We start from the raw sequence: 16,488 nt of genomic DNA, 5'->3' as shown, positions 1-16,488 counted from the left end.
TATGCCCACAAACACATGAACAAAAAGATCACTTTACCCATTGTCTCCAGTTTCTATCCTAAAACCTGGAAGACTTGAAAGATCCAGCAATACTACAAAACAGTTCAAGATTACAGTTTGTTGAAAAAAATTCGACATGACAATTTTCCATTGGAAAATCCAGTTTCATAAAAATCTAAATGTTTCACAGGAATCTGTCAAGTTTGATTAAATTTTAGACAGAAAAAGTACTGAAATTAATCATTTTAATGTCTCATTTGATTTAGAAACTAAACCTTTTTACCTTATCAAAACTAAATGTTTCAACATTAGTCAAACAAAATCATTCAATGGTTCTGAATCATTTTTTTAAAATTTCTGTTCCACATGAAATTGTGACTTTTCTTTCTGGTTTATCAAAAACCTGAAAAAATTATGAGCCAAATCAGCTGGGAGGAAGAATTTCTTCAGAAAAGTGTAAATGATAACTGGGAATCATTTAAGAACACCTTACTAGCTACCCAAAAAGCCACAATCCCACAATTGAGGAAGAAGAGTGTGCTGGTTAAAAAAAACAACAACCTTGTTTAGTGGGGAAGTGAAGACAGCTATAAAAAAATAAACATATTCTATAATTGAATAAAGGAGGAGTTGATGTTAACAAATATAAATCAGAAGTTAGGAATTGCAGAAAATTGATACAGGAAGCAAAAGGACAGAAGGAGACAATCAATGGCCAGCAGAGTTAAGGACAATAAGACAAAGTTTTTTTAAATATATTAGGGGGGGAAATCCTGACAATGGTATTAGTCCAGTACTAGATGGAAATGAGAGAATTATCAATAATAATTCAGAAAAAGCAGACATGTTCAATAAAGATTTCTGTTTTGTATTTGAGAAAAACACAGATGATGAAGTCTCATGATATGGTGATAACACGCTTTCCATTCTACTAGTATGTCTGGAGAATGTTAAACTGAAACCACTAAAATTAGTCATTTTTAAAATCAGCAGGTCCAGATAATTTGCACTGAAGAGTTTTAAAAGAGCTGGCTCAGGAACTTGCTGGACCATTGATGTTGCTTTTCAATAAGACTTGGTGCACTTGGGAAGTTCCAGAAGACTCTAAGAAAGCTAACATTGTACCAATTTTTATAAAGAGTAAATGGGATGACTGAGGTAATTATAGGCCTGTCAGCCTGACATCCATCTTGGACAAAATAGTGGAGCAGCTGACAGAAGGCTTGATTAAGAATTAAAGGAGGGTAATGTAATTAATGGAAATCAACATGGAAATTAGATCCTGTCAAACTAACTTGATTTCTTTTTTTATGAGATTACAAGTTACACTGATAAATGTAATAGTATTGATGTTATATACTTACACTTCTGTAAGGTGTTTGACTTGGTATCACATGACATTTTCATTTAAAAAACTAGCACAATACAAAATTAACATACATTAAACATAGATTAAAAACTAGCTAATTGATAGGTCTCAAAATATAAACAAGGAATTGTCAGTGAGCTGTTGTTTCCAGTAGGGTTCTGCAGGGATCAGTTCTTGGCCCTATGCTATTTAACATTTTTATCAATGACTTAGAAGGAAACATAAAATCAATCATGACTGATAAAGTTTGCAGATGAGACAAAAATTCGGGGATTTGTAAATAATGAAGAGGAGAAGTCACTGATTCAGAGAGATCTGAATTGCTTGGTAAATTAGGTGCACGCTTACAAAATGTGTTTTAATATGGTCAAATGTAAACGTATATATCTAGGAAAAAAGAATGTAGGCCATATCTACAGAATGGAGGACTCTATCTTGGAAAGCAGTGACTCTGAAAAAGATTGGGGGTCATGGTGGATAATCAGTTGAACATGAGCTCCCAATGTGAGTCTGTGGCCAAAAGAGCTAATATGATCCTGGGATGCATAAACAGGGAATCTTGAGTAGGAATAGAGAGGTTATTTTACCTCTACATTTGGCACTGGTGCGACCTCTGTTGAAATACTGTGTCCAGTTCTGGAGCCCACAATTCATTGATAAATTGGACCGAGTTCATGGAAAAGCCAGGAGAATGAGTAAAGAATTAGGAGAACATGCTTTATATTAATAGATTCAAAGAGCTCACTCTATTTATCTTAACAAAGAGAAGGTTAAGGGGTGATTTAATCAAAATCTATAAGTATCTATATGGGGAACAAATGGGGCTCTTTCGTCTAGCAGAGACACGTATAACACGATCTAATGGCTGGAAGCTGAAGCTAGACAAATTCAGACAGGAAATAAGGTCTATATTTTTAAGAGTGAGGGCAATTAGCTATTGGAATAATTTACCAAGGGTCATAGTGGATTCTCCATCATAGACAATTTTTAAATCAAGATGGGATGTTTTTTTAAAGATCTTTCTAGGAATTATTTTGGGATGTTCTATAGCCTGTATTGGTCAGATGAGATGATCACAGTGATCCCTTCTGGCCTTGGAATCTATGAATTGAAACAAAACCAAATTCTGAAATGTCAGCATTTCCCACGAGATTAAAATTACATTTCCCGACCAGCTCTTTTCAGGATAGGTCATAAAAAAACAATGTCACCCAAGTTATGTTTGGTTCAGGATCTGAAAAAGGATTACAGAGGAGACATCATACCACCATTGAGTTTCCCCAATCCAGGGAGTACCAGGAGCTGGTTTGCCCCAGCACAAGTTAGAGCAGTCTCCAAATTGTTCTAAATTCTACTGGCCAATAACCCACGATCAATAGGCATCCAGGGATCACCAGAGCACAAGGCTCTTCAGCCAAGCCCACTCCAGCCCTGACACTTCTCATGTGTTAAAGCAAGCTTTCCAGCCCCTTTGCACTGCCAGAGTGCCACAAATGGGCCAGAACGGGAAACCAACAGTATCCAAATTAAACTACCATACAGGGGAATTTTAGGTAGCAGAATAATTACAATTTAGGCAAGAAACTGAAGCGAACAATCCTACTTGTTACAGCAGTACAATGTGAGAGGGAGCCCAAGCTGGTGGGTCAGGGGGCTCAGTGGCACCCCAGTTCCAGTTCCAGGTGGCACCCCAGGGGGAACCCATCACACCCAGTTGAAATCCCTTCTCCCCTCGGGGGTATATGAACCTTTCTTCTATAATTCCCCCCCGCAAACTATTTTGTGTGAGCTCATCTATGGGGGCCCAATCTGAGAGGCAAGCTCTGAGCATGCTTACTTGATTGGGCCATGCAGGCATATAAGGTGTTGGAGGAATGCCTATTTTCCCCCAGTTTGTGCATCGCTCTTGGGGCTTAACACACATTCAAACACCTACAGGGAGGCAGAAGCACACATGCACTGAGGCAGAAACATAGGCCCATGCCACCAACATTTAGGGGCCTACCGGGTTCAGGGCAGCTGGGAAATGGTTTTATGAACCCCATGTGGGCCTGATTCTGGCAGTTACGCACCTAAAATACCCTAGTAAATTATTAATCTCGTTCTGTGAGATGTGCTGGTACAGCACAGCTTGCAGTAATACCCAGAACATTTTGATTTGCGGATTTAAAGAATTTCAGATGTCTTAGAGATATGCGAGGCTCCGTGGTGGTGTGTAACAGAATTTCTCACACAATCTACCCCTTGAAACAACTGTTCCCTTAGAGGAGGTAAAGCGGTAATGCAAAACATGTTGTTTCCTATTGTGAAGTTTTAAAGAAATGCTTTAACCACAAAATACTTAGATTTTTCCCCTCATTAATATTCTAGTTAAATATATGCCAGTGACAGGCAACTCTGGGACAGCTAAAAAAAACCCAACGGACACATATTAAAAACAAGGGCTCTTGGCTGTTCTTCCACACCAGTTTTACGCCACAGATTTCAGTGGAGTTACTCCAGTGGTGCACGTGAAAAAAGAATCAGGCTCCAAGCAATTGTGTTGACAGTGCAAAATATCTCCACAGAGAAACATTAAACGGCAGAGCTTTCCATTTAAACCGTATCTGTTTTGATCAAATACAAAAGAATATGTTTAACAAGCTGCTCCAACATTTTACATCAGCACAAAAGCTCAGATCGCATTTGAGAGAGGTATTGTGAAATATTTTTAATGAAACTTGAACTCGATTCCTCCTGCTGATAAAACCCAATTTACCAGACTAATACATCAACAGAAAAGGAAAATGAGACATGAAAACAAGTGCTGGTTAAACAACAACGGGAACTGTTCGTTAGGCTAGAGGAAAGGAAAGACTTGGAATTTCAGACAGAATTTAACTTTTCTACCTAGACATGTGTGTTACTTCAGGGATTAGCCACTGAGCCAGCAGGGCCCGTGCCCAGGAGCCTTGACCAATTGTGGGGGCCCCAGAAAAATGGGAATCCCCATGCCTCGACCCACTCCCCGACAGCAGTGCTGGGCGAGCGGGCAGAGTCAGACGAGGGAAGCCCCCATGCTCCTACCCTGCTCCCTAGCAGAAGCGCCGGGCGCCGCAATGTGGGGGCAGAAAGAACCGAATGGGGGGTGGGGCCACAGGTGGAAGGGGCAGAGCGGGGGTGTGACTGCAGGCCCCCCACTTACTCTCACCCACCACCCTACAAAACCTTAATCAGCCTCTGCTTCAGGGGGAGCTCCTGGGTGCTCAGCAGTTCTGCAAATCAAGACATGCATTTGAGAGCCTAACTATGGATTCAGGAGCCCAAGTTCTGCCATTCATTTTTTAAACGCTTGCCCCAAAATTTTCCAAGTAAAAATGTTTTTAATCTTATAGGGTCTCAGTGTCCTATTCTGTTCCAGTTGCATAAACCAAAAGCAAAGCGCTTCTCCTGCTTAAGGCTAGATCATGAGCCGTCCATGCACAGGGAAAGAGTACCAAAGCAGCAGCATCCCCTCTTGGACTGGTCACTCACAATAGCAGTCTCTGTAAGTGGGGCTGGCAGATCAGGGGAGCTATATGTGGCGCTATGGGTTTGGCTACACTTCGAGCTGCGGGTGTGAGTCCCAGCTTGAGGGGACACACCCATGCGAGCCCTCATCAAGCTACTAGCCATGTGAGTGGGGAGCTGCCCCAGGTACGTGCCCGCCACAGATACTGGGTATGTACTCAGGGTGGCTAGCATAGGCACACCCCTGGGGAAAAAATGGTGGGTGCTGAGCACCCACTGGCAGCCCCCCATCAGCTCTTCCCCCAACCCCCAGCACCTCCCGCCCACCAGCAGGCCCCGTGGATTAGCGCCTCCCTCCCCGTGCCTCCCGCCCACCATGATCAGCTGTTTTGCGGCCTGCAGGAGGTTCGGGGGGTGAGGGGAGGAAGAGGAGGATGCGGCATGCTTGGGGGCGGGGGTGGAGCAGGGGCAGGAAGAGGTGGGGCAGGGTGGGACCTTGGGGAAAGGGGTGGAGTGGGGGCGGGGCCTGGGGCAGAGCCAGGGCTAGTCGCTTGTGCTGCAGCTAGACTCTGGTTTTAGTGCACTAGCTCAATGAGAGCAAGCACAAGTAGGTCTCCTTGAGCTGGGACCACAGGTGCTGGAACTAGGGATGCTGGGGGTGCTACCGCACCCCCAGGCTTGAGGTGGTTTAATTTGGTTCAATGGCTCTCAGCACCCCCACTATACAAATTGTTCCAGCATCCCTGGCCGGGATGCTCACGCCCAGCTTGAAGCTTAGACACGCCCTGTGATGGATGGTGCATAGCGCTCACACATACCCTGTGCTCTTTGAGCTGCCCCAGGAGACAGCATGTGAGGAACGACTGATGTGTGGTTGAGGCTGTGGACTGGGAATCAGTCTGGAGCTGGGTTTAAATCCTGGGCTTCTCACTACCCCGTGTGACCTCGAGCAAGTCTCTTAAACTCAGTTCCCCAGCTATATAGTGGGGATAAATAACCTTTGCTTCCCACCCACCTTCTTTATCTCTTTTGTCTGTTTAGATTATAAATGCTTTGGAGTAGGGATTATTTCCTGCTGTGTGTCTGTGCAGTGCTTAGCACAACTAGGCCCCAGTGGAGACTGGGGCCTTACAACACTACTGCAATACAAATAATTAATAATGAGAATATGCCTCCTGGGAAGGAACTTTCCTGGGGCGCTGTGGCTCTGCACTGTCCCCTACAGGTTTTTCTGCAAGTTGCACAGCGTAGCAGCCGCGTTAGTCTGTATCCGCAAAAAGAAAAGGAGGACTTGTGGTACCTTAGAGACTAACAAATTTATCTTAGCATAAGCTTTTGTGAGCTACAGCTCACTTCATCAGATGAAGTCAATGTTGACTGTTAAAAACACATTTTCTAAGCAGGTTTCTATGTTTGTAGTGTTTAACCTTTGGCTAATACTTTCTGTAGGTTGCTTTTTTTTTTTTTGGAGGGGGGAATCTTTCAGCACCCAGGAAATTGCACATACTAAGAAATTCAGAGGACGGTTAGCTGGAGTCACGAGCCTGGAGAACAGGGATACTAGCAGCTTGCGTGCTGGACAAGTTGAGTCTCTTTCTTTCGATTTTCTCCAGCATCTATCCAGAGAAAGTTCTATGTAGCTGACCTTGCTGCTTGAGCATCTATCTCTGAAAGCTTCCTGATACTAAATACATAATTTTTAAAATATAGCACACCTCATTTAATTATTGGACGGTCTCATAATAAAAGCAACAAACTCATCAAGGCTCTCAGCTCTCAGTCCACTAACCCACCTCTGGCACACAGATGCCCACGCAAAAGGTTGGGCTTCAGTCCTATTGTAACACTCACTGAGTAGTGGATATCTCCATACACATCCCTCTCCAGTGGGTGATCCACAGAGGATGGGAGTCTACTATAGCTGCCAACTCTGGGAGTAACTGCTTTATCTCATCGGGTAGAGGATTGTGTTGGTGTCACTGGTGGGCTCTGTTTCAATCCTCCACTGGTCATTACAATACTCCACTGCTAAGACCTTCTCTTCCCAGCCGTACACTTCAATCTAGTCAGACAGCCAGCTGGTTATTTCCTCTCTACATGTTTGTGATGTGGTGGTCTCTTCCAGGAGAAACACAACAGATGGAACTTGGGTCCTAGAAGGTAAGTAAAGGAAGAAATTATCCTGAAATATTAGTTTGGTTTGAAATATTACCTTATATCTTTCCATGTAGTCGGCTCCTGATTTAGGAGCATAAACATTTTTGTGTGTTTGTTCATTTAAAGGTTATTTATTTGCCTTTCAGGAATAGATGTAGCTATTCTAGGGAATGATTCCGTTTGATCTCTATAGGCTTTGGATCACAGGCTTTGGCTTCCCTCCCCTCAGTCAGTCCTTCCTTTTCTCTCATCTAAACTTTCAATCCTCTCACTCCTTCCTCGTCTCATCTTCCACTCATGCTCACTGCTCCATACACACATATTGCCTCCACCAGCCAACGTCCATTCAGGGTTCTCCACATACACACACACACACAAACACCCACCCTCACAGTCAAGCCCACCCTTGGTGCCCTCCATACATATGCAAAGCCCCATTCCTAGAGTGACCCTTTATCTCCTACTAATTATGCAATGAGCATCTGAACATGAACCACTTTGCCTTCCCATCCCAACCTCCACCGAAACTGGGGCAGGGATACAGCCAGGTTTCTAGGGGCAGAAAACTACAGTAGAGAGACTTCACTCAAATGCCACCATGATCTTCACGTCTGAGTAACATTAGTGGGCAGGCTGGCATAACAGGTTTGGAAACATAAGAATTCCCCACACGTTTCATCCATTTATGGGTTTAAAACCACACTGATCAATTTTTTGAAGATGTTTGGGTCATTTGTTTTCATTGTTTTTTGTTTTCACTCACCTTTGAATTTCCAGGTTCTGGATGAACCAGCAGCAGAGTTGCTGAAATACCATGAAAAAGGCCTTGATTTTTCCAGAGTAATCTGAAGTACCAGCAAATTCACACGGCCTGACTGTGAAATGTGCATTCTCACTTGTAACCCAGAGAAACCCCTTTGACTTGAATGGAGTTACTCTGCCTTTGCATCAGTATAGGTCAGAGATTAATTTGGCCCGTAGATTTCAGGGGATAAGCTTGCCACAAGCATTCAGACTTTCACGTGCTTCTCCAAATTGAACCCAAATTCCAGCTCTTTGGAGGTTCACAAACAGGTACTTTTATTTTGAATATCATTGTTGCACATACATCTCAGCAACCTGAAAGCGACTGAACTAGTGTTTCAGCTAATCCCCTCCACTCAGACAGTACCTCTTGCTCAAGCAGCAGGCTCAGCTATAGTTTTGATTGCAAATAAATATCTGACTTTGCCTTAAACTCATTCATGCTGACTGTTTCCAGTAGCCATCTGCAGCACAATGCGATGTGAAATTGTCCACAGGAATCGAAAATCTCAACTCTTAGTCTTGTCAGACTCAGAAAGCACCATAGGACCTTCACTCACTGGAAAATGACACCTGTAATGTACAATAAAATGAAGCATTGCTGTAGTTCTAACACACTGATAGAGCAAAAAGCCCCAGAATGCTCTTTTTAATGCGTCTACCCAGATGAAAATAAACAGGAATTATTTGGATGATTCAGCTTAAGTGCTGCAGAAAACCTGGAGATTATTTACATTGTGAAGAAAAGCTTTCACTCATACACTGCCTTCCAGCCATTTTCCTCATTCCTCACACGCAATTGTCACAAGCTGCAAAAGACCAATAATTATTCTGATCTTTAATACAAACTTTTAGCACCCCCTTTTCTCCCCCCCAGAGAAAAAAATAAATTATAGGTAGCAATTTTCCCTCATTGGCCATGGCTGTATATGAAGAATGCTATGAATATCCAGCACGACGTAGCCTTTGATGGATGGAAATAAAAGATCATTCTCTGCAAGCTGGAACTGAAATGTTAGCCTTTGGGAGCAAAGGTTATTTTATCAGGAAATCAATCTGAGCCCTCTTTCATTACCGTTTTTTTCCAAGCGCATGTCGGTGATGACTAGGGTGTGTGTTCATACCACAGGAATCTAAAGAACCACCCAGTCTCTTCATCAGTCCTAGAGGGCTCATGATTGAAGCAGCACCATCCTGGAATTTTTTTTTTAATTTGGTCTCATTTTTGTTTGTTTGTTTGTTTGTTTGGATGTTCTCATTTATAGACTGTTGCTTACAGTTCACTTTGTGAACTCAGAGCCAAGAATTTACTCCCAGCACTCCCTGCTGCCGCAGAGCCAAGAGATGAGTCCCTAAATCTCCTTCTAGCCAGTCTCAAGGGACTAGGGTGCATGAAAGTGGCAGTGTTTTGGCAGGTAACGTAGCAGCCAAGGTCCTGTCTGCTTTATGGGAACATTAAAGAACCCATTGCACCATTCTTCAGCTAAGGAGTTTTTGCCCCAGGGCCTGACCAAACTTCTCTTCTTCCTCTCCACCTCCCAATGGCGGGATAGAGTATTATGCATGGCTTGTCTGCCTGGTGGCAGCCCATCACCTCAGAAGTGGCTGCATGCAAGTGAAGCTCTTTGTATATCATTTGTAATTTTATATATATAATTTAATTTAATAATTTACTATAATTTAGGATCCTTCAAAAGGAAAGGGAAGATAGCCTATTACTAGTTAGTATTACTAACGGACATGGGAGAGAATACAGGGGTGGAGGGAGGGAGAGGGAAAGTGACCTTGGAAGAATTGGAGGGAATATCTTTTTCTGTCTGAGTAGCAGCATTTCTAAAGCCGGGGTAAAGGGAGTGGGAGGAGAGCAATGGAAGAAATAAGTGGGGAGAAAAGAGGAGCCAGAGAAGAGGTGAGAGAGAGTTGAAAGTAAACAGTAGTGGTGGAATAGTCAGGGGCACATTAACAGGAAGGAACACACGCATAGAGGAAGGGCTGTGTGGACAAAAATACTGAAAACAAAGGGGGACAAAAGAGAGGACCAGGGAGGAAGCAGGATTTGGGGACACAACAAGGAAATGGAAAAGGAAATCCACATGTTCAGTGGAGAGGTCTGAGAGGCAGCCAGGCCCATGCAGCTTCCACAGTGCTGTGGCCTGGAGCGTTGTCCTACCTCAAAACCTGAAATAAACTTGGACACCACACCTTCAAGAAAAGATACAGCTATTTATAAACATTCCAGCTTTCCCTTTGATGCTATTTCAAAACCCTAAGATATAATTTAGCTTTAAAAAAAATGAGAGAGAGAGAGAAGTGAATAAAAAAAAGTTTAAAGACAGAAATAAAGTCCTACTATTAAACTTCACAGCTGAACTATAGGTCTGCTCCAGTCACTGCAAACAGGCAAATCAATGGGAGTTCGGTTTCTAGATACCTTTGAGGATCTGGGCCATTGTCAGTATGTTATTTTTGAATTGTGTATTTTCATCATTAAGATTTGAAAGAATATTTTAAAATAAAAAACTTAAAATTTACCATGCATTAAAATTCATCCTTCCAATAGCCCTATGAGACAGGGAAGAATTATCACCATTTTACACATGGGGAAACTGAGGCACAGAAAGGTTAAGTGACTTGCACATGGTTATCAAGGCAAATCAATGTCAGAGATAGGGCAGGAGCCCAAGAGTCCCTCACTCCTAATCCTGGCCCTAGATATCAATTCTGTCTAAAAGACTTTGAAAACAAAAAAAATCTACTTTACCTGGCACATCCTTAGATTATTTTAGGAGGTTGCATGTCTGGAAGAACGGTATCTTGAAATCATCAAGCCCTCAGGTGGCTTTTCCCTTGTCTGCGTTGCATGCATTAATTTTATGTCTCTCTATAGTCTGCTAGAGCTAAGGCTTTGTCAGTGCCTGCAAAGAATGTGGCATAGATAATCAGGTAATTACCATGGATAATCAGACCTTCATCTTAGGGGAGTTCCCCTGTCATTGCATAGAAATCGTGCACTGGATGTGGAATGCCAGTATCTGTGCCAACCTTGTCTTCCATGGATACAGTTTGTAGGGCTACGATTTGCCTTAGACTAGGGGCCACTCAGACTAGCACCTGGGTGTGCTTCTATTTCATCCTAAGCCTCTTGGGAACCTTGGTGGTGAACAAGGCTCCTTGATACCGTGTCAGCCACCACTGGAGGCATCCCTGGTTACATTGTGCAACAGGGTTTAAATCTCATCAATTGCATGAGCAATCTCTGGAGTCGAAGGGACATCTTGTCTCTATCTCTTCTGTTTATTAATAGTCTGAATGTCTTGTGGTCTGCCACTAGCTTGCTGTTAGCAAGGCCCTGCAAATATCTTGTCAATCTTTCACATGCACAAGTGCTCAAACAGTCTCTCTCACTGTTTGATGAGACTTGGTTCAGCATCTAAAAACTATCTGAACCAATAGGAGCAGCACCCCACTGAGACCAGAGTGGCTTGGAAAGATCCCAATATGGTAGCATGTGGATGCGGTCCATAGATTTCTTCAGTCCTTAAAAGTGTGCTCTTGTGTTTTATCCCAGATTGTGAAATGCTTAAAGCAGACTCTTAGCCAATGAGCTTGGTCTTCTGGGGGTGGGTTAGAATTTGCTTCACTATTCATCAGACTGAGGAAGTGCATCAGTTCTGATCTGGTTTAGGAGGTAGTATTTTAACTAAGGCTTTGACTTTTTCTGGCTCTGGCCTCACACTCTCTTTATCAGGCAGATCCCCTAAGAACAGAGCTGTGTTTGTCACATCAGACTTTTTTCTCTGTTTCATTATGGCTCTGCAGCCTAAATTATCTCCAGAACTTGTTTTACACTTATATTTTTCTTTGGACTTCCCACAAACTCACTTTACTTTGGGAGATTTCTGGATCACCTAGGATGCTGAATTGGAGGCAAAGAAAACATTCTCTTCCAAACAGCAATATAGGGTGGAGTGAGACTTGCCAGAATCTACTAGCTGCATCCAAGTGAGTTATATTTGCACCAGGTCACTGGAAATGTATAGTCTCAATTCCCCTTTTGAGCCAAGACCCCTTTACACTGCTCAAAAGACACAAAGGGGTTTTAAATGCAGCAGAACTCCTGCAGGGAACTGTCTTGTTGTTGGTGGAATGGCTTTATACTGGCCCTCTCAGACTTTCCAGCACAGCACATGTTCCAGGGGAGTGGGCTAGGTGTGGAGAGGGTAGGGCCAGAGTGCCACTGCATTATAGCTCAGTTGCCCACAATACCCCGAGGCCATGAGCAGCCCTGAGACTGCTCTAACTTACACCAAGAACTGGTATGGCCTCAGCCATGCCAGGATAACAAGAGGCACAAAAGCAGCTTCCTATCAGAGATGATCTCCTCCAGTCTATGCTTAATGCAGCTTAACACTCACAATAGCCTCTAAGCCTGATATGATACATCTCCAAAGAAGCCATGAGAGTCAACTGGGAGAAGATTAAAGATACTAAAATATACAATGAATAGATTTTTTAAAAATACCATTTTAAAAATGCCTAAAGAACTATTTTGCTCATCCTTAAATACATACTGTATTTTAGACCTGCTTAAATATATGTTTATACCTCAGATTGGATATGTTCCAGTGGAGTCATCCATGTAGTTCAGGTAAATGATAGGCAATTTATAACCAGATGTGATTTTATTTTTAAAAAACCCACCATTGCCAAAGGAAAAAGCAAGTCTCTTTCCAGAAGAAAACACAGATTTACTTAATATTGTGGCTGTGATGCAAACTAAGAAAAGCCAGGAGAGGAGAGTCAAAGTCAAAGGCATTTTTAATGCCTTTCCCCTGTCAGCTCTATGAGTTAAGAACTGAGTGCCAGCCTTCACTTGAATTTCTTGTCCAGTGCTGGTTTACACACCAATTTGTATGATATGAAAACATTGGTGTTCTCTGTTCGTTCAAATCCCTCATTACTTTTGCAATGCCCACAAAAGGAGCCCCCACTGGTATCCACTTTCTTATTCCTTTATCTTTCTTCTAGCTCATGTTTAAGAGAAGAAAATAGAAGAAAGAAGAAGAAGAAGGCTAACAAGCCCTGAGACCCGCAGTGAACCTAGCCCTGTGCTTTCTGTGACACACCTAGTACAGCTCAGTGTTATAAAATAACAATTCACATTTATGTACATTATCAGGACATGAAGTGCATTTCTTCTTGCAGCCTCAGCCAATTCTGGACTCTGACTCCCAACAATAACACCCCTGACTTCAATTGAGTTACCCCAGGGATGAGTTTGGCCCATTCCTTGCACTCATTCCTGGTCTTTTGCTTGCCTCCTGACTTGTGACAGACAAGTCGCACTACTAATACCCTGCATTTATTGAGTGCCTTTCATCTAAGGATCTTACAGCACTAGACACATTTTAATCCATTTAATTCCCCAACACCGCTGCTAGGTAGATAAGCAAGTAGTTATGCACCTGTGACATTATGCTTGTAATATAATATCTCATTGAAAGGTGACAGGGCCAGAAAGAGTTAATTAACACACAGACTGACCTGACCCATGGCCAAACTTTAAGGACTGGTTAGGAAGATATGTAAATGAATAGAGCTTTGAAATGCAAGCCTGCATTGTTAGAGATAGAAGGGTAGATGTTTGCTCAGGTCTTGTGATGTAAGCAAACAAGTCTTGTCTATTGCTATAGTTTTGATTCAAAGATCAAAAAAGAAATATTAACATTTAGGAGAGACGCTTGAGTGAAATAGTATCATTGTCTATGTGTCTCTTTGAAGGTTGTGGTAACCTGTGTCTGAACTGTTTAATGGATAAGTTTCCCTGTACTAATTGCCATGATGTTTAGGAGAAGGAAAGTTAAGCCTATTGTTTTCTCAGGCCAAAAGGCTGCTGGAAATGTATAAAAACCTTGGGACATGATCCTTCTTCATCTCAGATCTGCTTTGGTTTTCAAGAGGGGGAAACCTTAAGCCATAAGGATTGAGATCCCCAGTCACTGACTGGAGTCACCCTGAATATGGACGTTGGACCATAACCTATGGACTATTTCTAAAAGGACTTTTGGCAACTACAAACTCATCTCTGCTATGTATCTGAACCTCAAGAATTTAACTCAAGTCTATCTGTATATTGATCTTTTAACCAACTCTCTCTCTTTTCTTTTTTAATAAATTTTAGTTTAGTTAATAAGAATTGACTGTAAGCGTGTATTTGGGGTAAGATCTAAGTTATTATTTGACCTGGGTCTGGGGCTTGGTCCTTTGTGGTCAGGAGCACCTTTTCTTCCATATGATGAAATAAGATTTTCAGAATTTATCATCGTATGTTTGACATGGGTACCTGGATGGAGGCCTCAGGCTGGGTACTTTAAGGGAACTGCATTATTTGGACTTCTGAGGGAAGGTGCTATAGAAGCTGTTTTGTGCTGGCTTGGTAAATCTAAGTATTGGAATATCCACCAGCCTTTGGGGTTTGTTTGCCCCGCTCTGTTTGCAGTTCACCCTGATTGAGTGACCTCAGCTGGCTCCCACGGGCAGCATCGTCACAGCACCACATTGCAGACGAGTATGGCACAGAGAGGTAACTTGCCCAAGGTCAGAGGGAGTCGGTGGTAAAGCCAGAGTGTAGTAAAATCTTGACTCTCAGTCCCCTTTTCCATTACCCTCGTTACTCATGGACTATGTGACTCACTATATTTGTTTCTCAGTAGCTTTGCCACTGACTTGCTGGAACATTATTGACTATGATTTTTATTTTCTAATCATTACGCTCTGACTGAGGGTTCACTGCTGTACCAGATGCAAATATAAAGACTGTCCCTGCCGCAAAGAAAATACAATCTGATTGGCTTGGCCTTTAATGTTAATTTTTATTTAGGGCTTCCTACTGAAATCAGTGGTAAAAACGCCCATCGGTGCCTACCAAGATAATGAGTACTTGTGGCACCTTAGAGACTAACCAATTTATTTGAGCATGAGCTTTCGTGAGCTACAGCTCACTTCATCGGATGCAGCAGACTTTATATATACACAGAGAATATGAAACAATACCTCCTCCCACCCCACTGTCCTGCTGGTAATAGCTTATCTAAAGTGATCATCAGGTTGGGCCATTTCCAGCACAAATCCAGGTTTTCTCACCCTCCACCCCCCCACACAAATTCACTCTCCTGCTGGTGATAGCCCATCCAAAGTGACAACTCTCTACACAATGTGCATGATAATCAAGTTGGGCCATTTCCTGCACAAATCCAGGTTTTCTCACCCCCTCACCCCCCTCCCAAAAACCTTGATTATCATGCACATTGTAGGGAGAATGGTCACTTTGGATGAGCTATTACCAGCAGGATAGTGAGTTTGTGTGTGTGGTTTTTGGGAGGGGGGTGAGGGGGTGAGAGAACCTGGATTTGTGCAGGAAATGGCCCAACTTGATTATCAGTATGCATCCGATGAAGTGAGCTGTAGCTCACGAAAGCTCATGCTCAAATAAATTGGTTAGTCTCTAAGGTGCCACAAGTACTCCTTTTCTTTTTGCGAATACAGACTAACACGGCTGTTACTCTGAAACCTACCAAGATAATATTATTTCTCATCTGAGTGTTTCTATAGGGCACAGATTTATCTTCTCCCCATCTAATTTAACAGGACTCAGTCCAGATCAATGGAAAGACTCCTACTGACTCCAATGAAAAATGAATCGGGAAGGTCCAAGGTGGAGGGTCATGATGGAAGGGGTGGCTAGGCCGAACTTGACTAGCGCTATGGCCCTGTGCACCAGATTGCAATGCCACTCACTCAGATTTGTCCCAGTCACCCTTCTGTCTTGGGCTGGGACTAGGGATGAAGTGCCAGCACAAAGTGAGTTGACAGAAGGTAGGAAGGAGGAGGAAGCTGCTGCAGAAGAGGAGGAGGATGCTGGCCTATGATTTTGGGGCCCCCATGAATTTGGATCCTGGATGGGTCACAAAACAGGACAAAATCCAGTTGGTGGGTATTCCTACTAAAAAGCTTGGGAACCACCAGTGTAGGTCATCTCCCCACATTGAGGCAGGACCAAGTGGAAGGTGCAAGCGTGCTCAGCACTTTTCAACAGCAGGTCCACAAATCATAGTTTTATCATCCCTAACATTGTGGTACCACTTAGAAGCCCCAGTCAAGGACCAAGACCCCATTGCGTTAGGTGCTGTACAAACACAGAACAAAAAGCCAGTCCCTGCCCCTAAAGAGTTTACATAAAAGAACAGCTGATAGCACTATGACAAATGATTGTTGCTCCCTTGCTGTGAACCAATATTCACATCTCCCTAGTAAATACTAATTTGCTGATGTATTTTCCAAGGCCCCACCTATAGAATTTAGTCTCACGGCACCACGAGAGAAGGTATATGCGTGTGTCCAGAATTATTGATATGTGGTATGGACGCTCTGTGCTAGAGCTTAATGCATGCTGGCTCGAGAGCAAGAGGATTAAAATGCTACATACTGTGTGGAATTAAGAAGTGCTGGTTTTCCTAGCTCCTATAATTTGTAAAGAACGGGGAGTGGGAAAGAGGGAAAAATCCTAGTGGAATTAATCTATTTCTTATGCTTGTTCCAGCTGGGTTTAATTTACCCTTCACTATTTCTCCTCTCTGATCGAGGAATGCTGTATCCTTCCTTATATTCAT

Source organism: Eretmochelys imbricata, chromosome 2 (assembly GCF_965152235.1).
Source record: "Eretmochelys imbricata isolate rEreImb1 chromosome 2, rEreImb1.hap1, whole genome shotgun sequence".
Classification (NCBI taxonomy): domain Eukaryota; kingdom Metazoa; phylum Chordata; order Testudines; family Cheloniidae; genus Eretmochelys; species Eretmochelys imbricata.
The sequence above is the reverse complement of the archived record's forward strand: the minus strand, read 5'-3'. Positions refer to the sequence as shown.